Genomic DNA, 11,720 nt, shown 5'->3' on the forward strand with positions numbered 1-11,720 from the left:
AGAACTGGGCACGGGGAGTTTTATGCAATCTAAGTTTAATAGAGGGGGATTAACATTCTCCAGAGATGCTGTGAGGATTTCAGGATGGCTGATCCTTGAGAGACATTGTTTGTACCCCCAAACCCACTCTCCTGATCTCTCCCTGGCTGGTGAACCCTGGATGACTCCAGCTCGGCATCTCCCTGGATGGTTTGGCAGTGAATCAGGATTAACCTGAGGGTGCTGGGAAGCATTTCACCTGTGAATAGGATGCTTAAGGGCAGCAGCGTCCTGGTCCTTGCTGGATGCCCTGGCGTGCTCAGGATGGAAAGCGAAGGAGGCAGAGGGAGCCTGTGCAGAGGTGGCTCTGCCTGAGTTACTGTCACTCGCACAGCGGGGACACGCCAGGGGAGCTACTGGCTAATCCAGAACCGGGCTGGAGAGCTGGGGACACCCCATCTCCGAGCCTGAACGTGCTAATCGTGACCCAGGCTGCCGGATGGGCGTTCTAGGAAAGGCAGAGATGCCCAGGCATGGTGAGAAGGGGAGGTCGGGGAGCAGGCGGGGCCGGTGGCCCGCTCTGAGTCACGGCCGGCTGATGACGTAGTGTCACCCGATTTTGTGGGAGGAAGCAGCAAACGCTGAGCTGTCGCCACAGCAACTGCTGCTTTCCTGCCCGCCTGGGGAAATGATGATCCCATGGGATGTACGTTTTTGGGCTGGTCCCTGTGCCTTGCACACACTCCTACGTCTATCTCGGGCTACTAGCTGGGCTGAGTGGGCAGCGATATTTTAGGGCTTTTTGAGCTATTTTGGGCCGTGCTGTGCGGGCAAGCGGAAGTGACAGGTGTTGGTTCCTGCTCCCAGAGCAGCGGCCGCAGTGGGGATGGGGCGGCCGGGGCGGGGCAGGGTGGAGGGCAGCCAAAGGAGAGCCGGGAGGGCTGGGAAGATGCTCATGGCTGGGCAACATGGTGGGGAGCTGGGGGGGATGCTGGGGAGGCTCCTCAGCCTCCCAGGAATACCGCCCTGGTGCAGGAGCTGTGGGATCAGCTGCTGCAGTGCTGCAACTGGTTTCTCAGCCCTGGGGATTTTTGCACTGTGTTTTGTGAGGTGCTATTTCAGGCAGGCCAAGAAGCGGGTTGTTTTCCGAGAAACTCCCTGGCTCCAGCAGGCAGGCATGTGTGCGAGGGGACAGTGCCATCTGCCTGCTGGGAGAGCCGGCAGCGGGGCGGGGACACCGCCATGGCACTGGCAAGGGGCTGCAGAGCTTCAGCGTTAAGGACGGACAAAAGGAACTGCTGGGCTGAGGAGTGAGGAGTGAGTAAAACAGCCTGGAACGACCCGCTTTGGAGCAGCACACCCGGGTGTGTTTCCGCCTCTCCGTGTGAGCCTGGGCACATCCCTCCCCAGCACTCCCTGTGCTTGGCAGGGGCCAGCAAGCTCCCACTGCGAAAGCAGAAGTTGGCCCTGGCCAGGCCTGGCACAAGAGGAGCGAGCGGCAGAGGCAGCTGCACGTGGGGGCACGCTGGGCAGCGCGGCCGCCGCGCCACCAGCCTCATGCTTCTACTGCTCCCACCCATCTCGGTAAACAAGTCCCGGGAACAGAGATCTGAGTCATCCACCAGCTCAAAAACACCCAAACATGGTCATGGCCAAGCAGCAGCTCCTCCGTGGGCCAGGCGTGGAAGGGGCTGCAGCAGTGGTGCAGTGTCTGGGCACAGTGGGGTTCTGCAGGACCCTGCAGTGAGGATGCAGCCGCCCTTCCTGGGACAGACAGAGTCATCAGTGGGACAGCCGGAGGCTTGAGGATCTCTGTTATCCCATGGCTGTGTTGCACCCAGCTGGACAAAAATGGGGATAGCCTAATCCTGCCAGCCCCAGGCATGTGGTGTGCGTCAGTCCCTGTGGCACCAGGGGCACCTTCCGAATCTGCTCCTTGTCCAGGGAAGGATACAACAGACATGGCAAACACATAAAGAGACCAGTTTAAATAAATTTTTAACAAGTCCTATTCTGCATGACTGCACTCAGCAGCAGTATCACCCTGCTGGGAACAGAGGCTTTTTGGGTGTCCTAAGGCACGTCACCTTGGAGACCCAGAGTTCATGGGGTCAGAGCAAGGTAGGGGTGGGTCTGGACTGGGATCCAGCTGTCTGTGTCCACCTTCTAAAAATTCAGGGCATAGCACATCTCGGCTTTCAGCCCAGGGGCCCTCCCCACCAGACTCCATCTATGCCAATGAGGCATCATCTGTGGGATCTGTTAGACCTGAAAATTGGGAGATTCCCAAAGGAAACAGTTTGCAGAAGCACAGTGCCTCTTTCCATGTTTACGGTTCATTAAAAATAAGCACTCATTTCTGATGCAAAAATTAAGCTTGAAACAGGAAGAAAATGTTTTGTATTTGACGTATCTGGGAGTTGATCCTTCTTGGAAGACGTTTTGGTGGAAAGCCCCTTCAACTTCTTCCAGGCCCCAGTGCCTTAGTCAGTACATGTGGGGACATGTGTTTCCCACTTGCACATGATCCCTCACCAAGACATCTGGATGGGATGAGGGGGATTCATCTGAGGGGGATTCTGAGGACTGCGGACCCAGCTCTAGCAAATACCCTGGAGCAGGTTGCCCTGTGCTGCTCACAGCTGGTGGCAGAAGGTGTGGGAGCTGGTGAACAGACCCAGGCTGAGCAGGGCAACTTGCAAGCTCGTGGGAGGAAGAGGAGGAGGAGGCTGAAGGCTGAGCCCTGGCAGCATAGCCTGCCAGTGATGGGAGCATCCCAGGGTTGGGATGCAGTGAGATAGGCTGGAAGCAGGGGTACCAGGCCAGCCTCAGGGTTTGGTTCCTTCCCTCAACCTTCCCCATGAGCTGTCCACCTCCATCTATCCTGCTGCCCTGTGGAGGTAGGAAGGGAAAGGCATTTTTGGCCTGGTGCCCTCTTGTCATTGTGATGGGAGCAGCAGGCAGAGAGCAGCTGTGCTTATTTAGTGCACTGTGCCTGGCTCCTGGCACCTGGCTCCTGGACACCACAGGGCTGAGTGCACTGTGGTGACAGGCCTGTGGCTGGGGTGGGGGTCAGATGGCCATAACCTCCAAGCTCTCTCTTCTCACGAAGCCCTGTCAGCTTTCAACCCCCAGCTGCTGGCCCCTCTTGGCCATGGGGGCTGAAATGTCCCCAGGGTGGTGGCAGGGGCTGGTTCTTCCAGCCCTAGGCAGAAGTTGGTGACCCCAAGCCACAGGGCACAGATGCAGCCCAAGGGTGGGCACACTGGCTGCCAGATCCAGGCCCTGGTTAGACACCCACCTCCCAGAGGGGAATTTTGTCTTCTTGCCTGAGTTCCTGCAGCCCTGGAAGGTCTATGCTGGCCCCAAGCCAGTGCCTGGATTAATTAGTATGTGGCATTCCCGTGCTGCAGCAGTGCTGTTGGCAGCAGCCTCTGGCTGCCTAATTGCGCCCAGCGTGTGTGCAGAGTGACCCTTGCCCCTCTCCCTGGCCAGCCCTGCCACGGGGCCTGTGGGTCGCCTGCCAGCAGAGATTTTTGTGGGGGGCAGGCAGAGGGGAGCAGAGCAGGTCAGAGCTGTTAAAATGATGCATTCCTTCTCTGTTTCCCCAATGCAGGAATTCTGAGCGGTCACAGCCTCAGTGGTTCAGGTACTGCTGCCCCTCACAGTCGAGGCACAGGGTCTCCATGTGTGCTCACATGTCCCCACACTCCTTCTCCTAGGCAGGACTGCGTGGACTGCAGGCAGACCTGCTGCTGCCACAAACCCCTTGGTGTAATGCAGGCAAGGCAGGGATTTGCTTCTGAGCTGAGAAGGACCTTCCTCCACTCCATGCAGTGATACAGTGGCAGGAGAGGTGTGTACTCTGTCAGGGCTGCACTGGACGTGGTGAGGCACAGCTGGGGCTGCTAGAAATGCTGCAGGTGCTCCCAGGGTGCTCAGCCCTGCGAGAAACAGGAACGGCCCTGCTCCCCCATGGCATCCTGAAGGAAGCAGGCAGCTGGGGCAAAGCAGGAGGGATGGGTTCCCTCACTGGGAACTGGCTGTGCTGGGTGTCTGGGTGGGTGCTGGGTGCTTCTCTAAGTGTGAAATTATAGAAGACTGAGCAGTTACAGGAAGCTGGGGAATGTTTCCCTTTGTCCAGGACAGCTGCTAAGCTTTTGGTTAATATTCGCTCCCAGGCACTGCTTCACCACCCCAGGAGTTTTGGCGCAGCTGTTTGGGAGAGCTAGCAGTTCCAGCTGTGCAGCAGAGCCCCTCCAGGGCCTGGAGGTTGAGAATGATCCGGTGACATGGAGGGAGAGAGGTGGGCAGCATTCCTGCTCCAGCTTCCTGAAGGAGCAAAGCCCGGGCTGTGTCAGCTGGGCTCGGCTCCAGCACTTTGGGTTGAGCTCTCTGGCAGCACCGGCTCTGGCTGGAGAGGGGCTGGCACCAGACTGCTGTCCCAGGGTAATCCCTGGCCCTCTGCAGCCCACAGCCCAGGCCTGCTTGCTGCTCCAACCCTTAATTCTCTAATTCTCTAACAATCACTCCTTAATAGTAGCATTTCTGGGGTGGGACGAGAGCTGGAAAGCCACGTGGGCCAGTCCCATGACCAGGGCATCCTCCCTGGCAGAGTTGTGAGCAGTGACACCCACTCTGGCTGTGCCCCAAAGGACAACACACCAGGCTTTGGGGACAGAGCGAGCCGGTCCCTGGCAGGGACTGACCTGGGGAAGGGGCACAGCCCTGGGATCAGCAGGGAGCTTTGGAACTGTCAGCTCATCTCCAGACCCATCTGTCCTCTTCAGTCCTGGAGCATGCATGGAGCAGAGCACAGTCCCGGGCTGTGGCCCTGGGGCGAGGGGCAGGCTGCTGTGAATACCCTCAGAGAGGGACAGAGGCTTGGCCATTGCCTAAGGCACTTCCTGCCCTGGGGCATCGCTTTCCCACTCCAGTGACAATGGTGATGATGCCAACAGTGATGCAGTGGCAGCCAGCTGTAGCTGTTGCTGTTATTGTAATTACAATAATAACAGTAATAACAATAATTACCCAGCTAAGGAGCCTGCAGCCTCTGCTGCTCAGTGCTTTGCCCTTCAGGCTCTTTGCCTGGGTCCTGGCCCTGCTCCCCTTGGTCCCTGAGCCCTTCTGCTGTGGAGGGACCAGAGCTCTGGGTGGTGTCAGCACCAAGGATTTCTGCCCCATGTCTGCCACTGGACCCAAATTCCCAAAGTGCAGCTGCAGCAGCTTGCAGCTCTGCTCTGTGTGCAGCAGGGTCTCACCTGCACCTCCTGAGCCTTCAGCCACCCCAAAGGCTGCCTGGGGTACCTTGAGGCTCTGGTCCCACTGAGCATGGAGCCAGGCATGTGCCTTAAAGCACGTGTATGTGTCAGTGCCATGGCTGCAGGGCTGAGTATGTGTCCCTGCGTGAGTGCAATGTCCCACAGTGCTGGTGACACCAGGGCCAGCAGCAGCACCACCATTGCCATAGCCACAGAGGCTCCCTCTGCCAGGTAGCCCAAGCCCATGTCTTACGTGCCCCCAGAGCTGCCCCTGCCCCCTGGCACTGACCAGGGACCCTGGTGTTTGTCCAAGCACCGTCCCACTCAGCCCAGAACACCTTTGAGTCTGTCTCCCTGGAGTCACACCCCAGAAGTTCTCTGCATCCTCCTGGTTAGACAGCATAGATCCCTGCCACTGGGCTGTCTGTCCATCTGTTTTGGGCTTGTGGGAGTGCAGCTCCTGTGTCCCGCAGTGACCCGCTCAGCCCGCCCGAGGCTGCCCTCATTCCTGGCCATCAGTGCAGGCTGTGCTTGTGAGCCTTGCTTTGGCCCCTGCCGTGCTCCTGTCCCTGCTCCCCCCCAGCCACTCTGAGGCCTGAGCTCTGGCGAGGGGAAGGGGGCGCTCAGAGAGAGAAGGCTCCTGACTCCCTGGCCCCAGCCCCATGGGGACCCCGGCCATGCTTGCCCGTCTTCCCTGCCACTCCCTCTTTCTCCCTCTTTGTGCCTGGCCAGGGTGGTGGGGACCTGAGGCAAGAAGGGCTTTGATGTGCAGCTCTGCTTGGTGCCACAGCTTCTGGGCACAGCGGGCTGGCACCAGAGGGGCCTGGGCCAGGCGGCCACTTCAGAGGTGCCTCTGGCTTACATCCCAGCATGGCGCTGCCTTGTTTGTGCCTGGTGAGGCCAGGACAGTCCCCAGCACTTGGCTCCTGCTGTGATATGTTCCCAATAAGGCTTATGGAGAGCAGCAGGGCCAGGGGAAGCTCTGCCCCGGGAGATCAGGCCTCATGTTACACAAGAGAGCAGGTGCTGCCCTGGGGATGGCGAGGGCATCGGGGGGACAGGGAGACCCTGGGGGTGGCCCAAGAGGCCGCACAACTACAAAGCCTCTGGCTCCTGCATTGCTGAAGCCATCCAAGAAATTGGTTTAATTGGGAGCTGCCAGGGCAGGAAGCTGGTCCCAGCTGGAAGCCACGGCGCCGACACGCAGCCCCGTGCCCTCGGCCCCTTCCTGCTGCCAGGCACGGGGCAGGGGCTGCTGCTGCGGCCGCGTGAGGGGCTGCAGGAGCTGCTCAGTGCTCTGGGCTCAGTGCTGGCCTGGAGAGACCCAGGGCGAGCTCTCCTGCTCTCTCCTCTCTCTGTAGCTGTCGTTAGGCTGATGGAGCCCCTTCACACCAAGGTGGGATGGCAGTGCAGCTTGGACCTTACTGGGACAGAGACAAGGCCCTGCATGCCCTGTGCTCACAGCTGCTCACCCTGCACTGTGCTGTGCTGTGCATTCCCCCATGGGAGTTCCCAGCCTGGCAGTCACCTCGCTGATGGAGGCCAGACAGACAGAGCCCAGCCTGGACTCTGCCTTTGCCCCCGCCCTCCCTGAGCCTCGAACCTTCCACAGTCCAAAGGTTCCCTCCTGGAGAATGAATTACAGACTGCTGGCAAGGCTGCAGCCATCAGCCTCACACCTGGCAGTGGCCACCCCCTGCCTGCTCTCCCACCGTGGGACCATCTCCTCGGAGCTCCAACCCAGCTGCAATGCCCCTGCCACCACATCACCTTTGTCACTCATGGTCAGCCCATGCCCTGGGGGGCTGGAGAGGAGGCCAGGGCAGCTGAGGGCCTCCAGACCCACAGACAAACCTTCCTACACCCTGGCTCAGGCACCTTGGGGGCTTCTCCCAAGTGCACGGGGCTGTTCAGCATCACAGCAGCTCTGCTGTGATGACGCTTCTACCAGAGTTTGCTCATTGAAAATGGGACCATGCTGATGTTCCATGTTCCAGAGCACCAGAATGCTCCCAGCAGGTCAGGAGACCCATTTCATGCCTCTAGGACCTTTGGGACAGGACATTTAGCTATGTTTGGCTCAGAGGTGGCCAAGGACTATCTTTAACTTTGACAGTGTATCTTCTGCTGTGGGCACAAAAGAATTACTTAATTGACTGATAGGAGAGTGCAGGAAGGTTGAGAGGGAAGTTTCTCCAGGGGTGGAGAGGAAGAACTGGAAGTGTTGTGCTGCTTTGCGCTGTGCAAGTACAAACAGAGCCCATCCATTCTCCAGGAGAGCGGGGGCTTTTTGCAGCCCACTTCTTGCTATGTCTTCCAAGACCTGGGTACCCCTGGTGCCTGCTGCCGTGAGCCCTTCACCTGAGGTCCCCTTCTCTGAAATGCCAGGGTGGCTGCACAGCAAAAAGCAAAGGCCAAAAAATCGCTCTGGCTTGTGATCCCAGAGCTGGGAGATCTCCTGCCATGAAGCCAAGCCCCAGCCCTGCCGGGGTTACAGCCACCAGCTGCAGCAGGCCAGGCCCAGGCAGGGCAGTGCGGGGCAGAGCAGGGCTCAGACATGACAAATAAACTTGACCACTGTGTGGCAGAACCAGCTGGAGTGACCTTATGCCAGGGCCCTGACCTCCGGTGCAGCAGCCCGTGACCTGTCCCGTGGCAGGGGCCGGTGTCTCCTGTGGGAGCAGAGGGGCCATCACAGCTGACTCCCAATGGCAGTAAGATCTTGCTTTTGCAGCGGCAGGGAGGGGCCTGGGGCCTTCTGGGGTTCTGCTCTGTGCCGCTGCAGCAGACCACCGGCTGGCAGTGGGGTGGCCCCACACACCTTGGCTGTCAGCAAAAAGCTGTGCAGAACCTGTCGGGACCTGGCACCCTGCCTCGGCCAGCACAGCCAGTGTTTACTTGGGGGTGTCGTTTGTGTTCTGTTACTGTCCTGGTGGCTCTTGGGTAACCTCTATCCTGAGTAATCATTGACTGGCCTGGGAAGGCTGGCAGGAGACACCTCAGATACCAGAGAGACCTGAGTGCTGAGCTCAGGGGAAAATGTCCATGTCACTGTCTGGAAACGGTGTAAACCTGGCACAGGGCTGCCCCCAGTGTCGCCCATAGCAAGATGAGGAGCTGTCTATGCCTGCCTCAGCACGGCCTGCAGGCAGCCCTGCGCTGCAGTGGGATTTGGAGGAAGCAGACGGAGAGGTCGGCCTTACCCAGGGTGCAGGACAAGCCTTGTCCCTCTGTTCTCCCTCTGCTCTGGGAGCCAGGCAGTGTGGGCAGCTGCTTCTGCAGGCAGGGCACCACCCAGGCAGCTGGGGACTGAGACAGGCCATGGGCAGCCCCCAGAGGTGCAAGATAAGCCGCTCATTTGCAAAGCCTTCTCCAATGGAGGCAACCCCTTTGTGACTTGTGTTCTCTTGTAAGCCCTGGCAAAGTCTGGAGCCTGGCGCCCAGATTTCCCACACTGATTTTCCTGGGGATTATGCTGTTTCTAATGATCAATTAAAGCAAATTGGCCAGGTCCCCCAGGCCCCTAAATCCCAGTTAATCCCTGGCACCTTCTGTAACTCCAAGTGCTCATTCATTAAGCGGCAGTCCCATGGGGAAGTGTTTGCTCCAAGCGTGGCTCTTCCCACATGAAACCTTCCGGGTCTGGGTTGTTTGTCTGGGCTCGAGAACTTGCTGTTTCTAATTGAGTTGTTTATTCTGGTGCTGTTTGCTCTGAGCCAATCTCCCTTTCTTGGCTGGAATGAGGAAGTTCACTTTCTCAGGAACATTTTACTGCTTAGCTGCCTCCTTATCGCCACTAATGATCCCATTAACCTCCTAAGAGCTGTTGTGCTGGCTCTGGCATGGACAGGCAGGAGGCATCTCAGGTTGTTTGTGCCTTTTGCACTCTTGTCACCCTCCTGCATGACCTACCTGTTTTCCACCTGCCTCAGCAACTTTTGTCGACAGTATCTCCTGCTTTTCCCTAACACAATCCGACACACTCCATCCCCTTCCCTCTTCTCTCATCCTCTAAGCTTGTCTCTTTGGGGCTGTTTGACCTTGTTTCTACCTGGGAATCTGAAGCCCTTTTGCTACAGCAGTCCCACTCCCACAGCTGTCCCAGCCCTGCGGAGTGTCTGTCCTGAGGATTACACACAAAGCCACCTCACCACGGGTACAAAGCTGTGGCCCCCTGTGTGCTGACCCATGGCAGAATGGGGGCAGATGGCTCCTCACTGGGCTCCAGCTGGATGGGGGTGACAGAGCAGCCGGCATGTCTGGCTCCCAGAAGCATGCCACCCCTGTGCCACAGCTGGACCCAGCCAGACCAAAGTGTCACAGAGTCATGGAATCCCAGAATGGTCTGGGTTGGAAGAGACCTCTAAAGGTCATCTCCTTCCAGCCTCCTGCTATGGGCAGGGACAACTTCCACTGTCCCTGATTGCTCCAAACCTCCTCCAACCTGGCCTTGAACACTTCCAGGGATCCAGGGGCAGCCACAGCCACGCTGGGCACCCTGTGCCAGGGTCTCACCATCCTCATCATAAAAAACTCCTTTCCTATATCCCGTCTAATTCTGTCCCGCTTGTCCTATTGCAACAGGCCCTGCTGACAGGTTTTTCCCTCCACAGGACTTGACCAGGCTGGGGACACAGCTGCAGCCCACAGGGCACAGGCCATGGCATTATTTTTATTTTTCCCAATGGGAAAACTCATAGGAGGGTGTAGCAGCATAGGAGGGTGTAGAAAGGACACCTGAGGACTGAGAGAATGAGCCAGCTGCTCTCCTCAGGCATCCCCAGCAGTGCTCAGGGCAGGGAGAGGTGCTGTGCCAAGGGCAGCTGGTGGTGGTGAGGTGTCAGCAGGAGTGCAGTGCACCCTGTGTGCCCAGCACGCTGGGGTGGCTGCGGTCTTGCTGCCAGGTTACTGCCTGCTGTTTGTTTCACTTCCTGATACCAACAAATGTCTGCGGCTGGGTGTCAGGGCAGGGTGCCGGGGACACAAACTGCCAGGGAACACCGAGTATCCATCCCAGCAGCCCTGCCCCGGCCCCCGCCCTGACAGGGAGCCCGGGCACAGGCAGCCCCTGCCCTCTGCAGCTGGCTGGGCTTGCTCCAGCAGGTCCCCATCCCGCTGGGGCTGTGGGGTTGGCAGTGTTCCTGGCAGGGGGGGACAGCCCTGGCACCTGTGATGGGGCCAAAAGCCCTGAGGGGGCTGTGGCTGGCACTGCTGGCTCCTGGCCCAGCCCTAAGCGGAGGGCACAGGCCTGGGCTGGCTCCCCAGTTATGTAAGGGCGGCCCGGCACCGGGACAGCACCAGCCGCTCCGCCAGGACTGCCTGTGCTGTTTTGGGATGTGCTGCCACTACCCCACAGGTGCCAGCGCCCGTTGGGCTGGCAGTGCTGGCAGAGGGCACAGCGCGGTGTGCCTGTGGTGGGCAGCCCTGCCAGCAGCTCCTGGCATGCGTGTGTGCTGGGAGCAGCTCCCTTGCCTCTGCCTGGGCCGTGTCCTGCCTGAAACCTCTTACCCAGCTGGGACTGCTTGGAGGCATGCTAGGGTCTCAGCCTGACTCGACCTTGGGAAAACCCCCTTCACAGGGAATGTGAACAGAGGGGAAACTGAGGCACGGCAGAAGGGTGCGTGAGCTGTGGGAATGGGCTGGACGAGGACCCTCAGCTCTGGTGCAGCTCCTCTGTGCCCTCCACCCACCCCGCTGCACAGGTTCTTGGCGGATGGGCTCTGCATGCTTGGCTTGTTGCTGGTGCATCCTCACACTTGCATCTCGCCCTCTACAGCTGTCCCAGCTGGGGCGGGGTCCCAGTGCTCATGGAATGCTTGTGCAGGTGTCCTGGGAGGCTGCTGCACACACAGTCCCAGCACCCTGGCTGCCTGTGTAGGCTCCAGCTGGGTCTTGCTCTCACCATGCACCAACCCCCGTGGCACTGAGCTGCGGCTCGCTTGGGGCTGGCGCCACGCACGGCTTGTGCCACTCTCCAGTGAGAGCCTCCACTGTGCAGCACAGCTTCCCCTTTGAGAGGGCCCAGGCCTGGGCAGCTGTGGGGGGGGCTGATCTGGATCCATGGTGGTGCGGGCACCAAGGAAAATCCCACACATGCATGTGTGGAAAGTCCCACACATGCATCTGTCTGCACAGCTCCCGCAGGGCTGGGCTGGGCTGGGACATGGTGTTCGATTTGAGGAGCAGGGAAGCACACAGTGTTTGAGACACAGGGAGGGATGTTGCATAAGGCCCTTCTGCCTGGCATAGCAGGAGTGGAATCTCCCCAGGAGAACACGGCGAAGGAGTGAGAATATGCAGGGCTGGGGATGTCTCCCATACATCCTGGCGCTTGGGCAGACCCTCAAATTCTGCTGCCCTCCCTGTGCTGCTTCAAACCCCCTCCCAGGTGCTGCTCACCCGCGCTCGCTGCACTGAGCATCACACACACAGGCTTCCCACCCTCTGCAGCAGCTTGCACCTCCCGAGCCCTTTTCT

Source organism: Melozone crissalis, unplaced genomic scaffold, assembly GCF_028551555.1.
Source record: "Melozone crissalis strain CALT ecotype California unplaced genomic scaffold, PUWL_Pcris_2 ptg000068l_1, whole genome shotgun sequence".
NCBI lineage: Eukaryota > Metazoa > Chordata > Aves > Passeriformes > Passerellidae > Melozone > Melozone crissalis.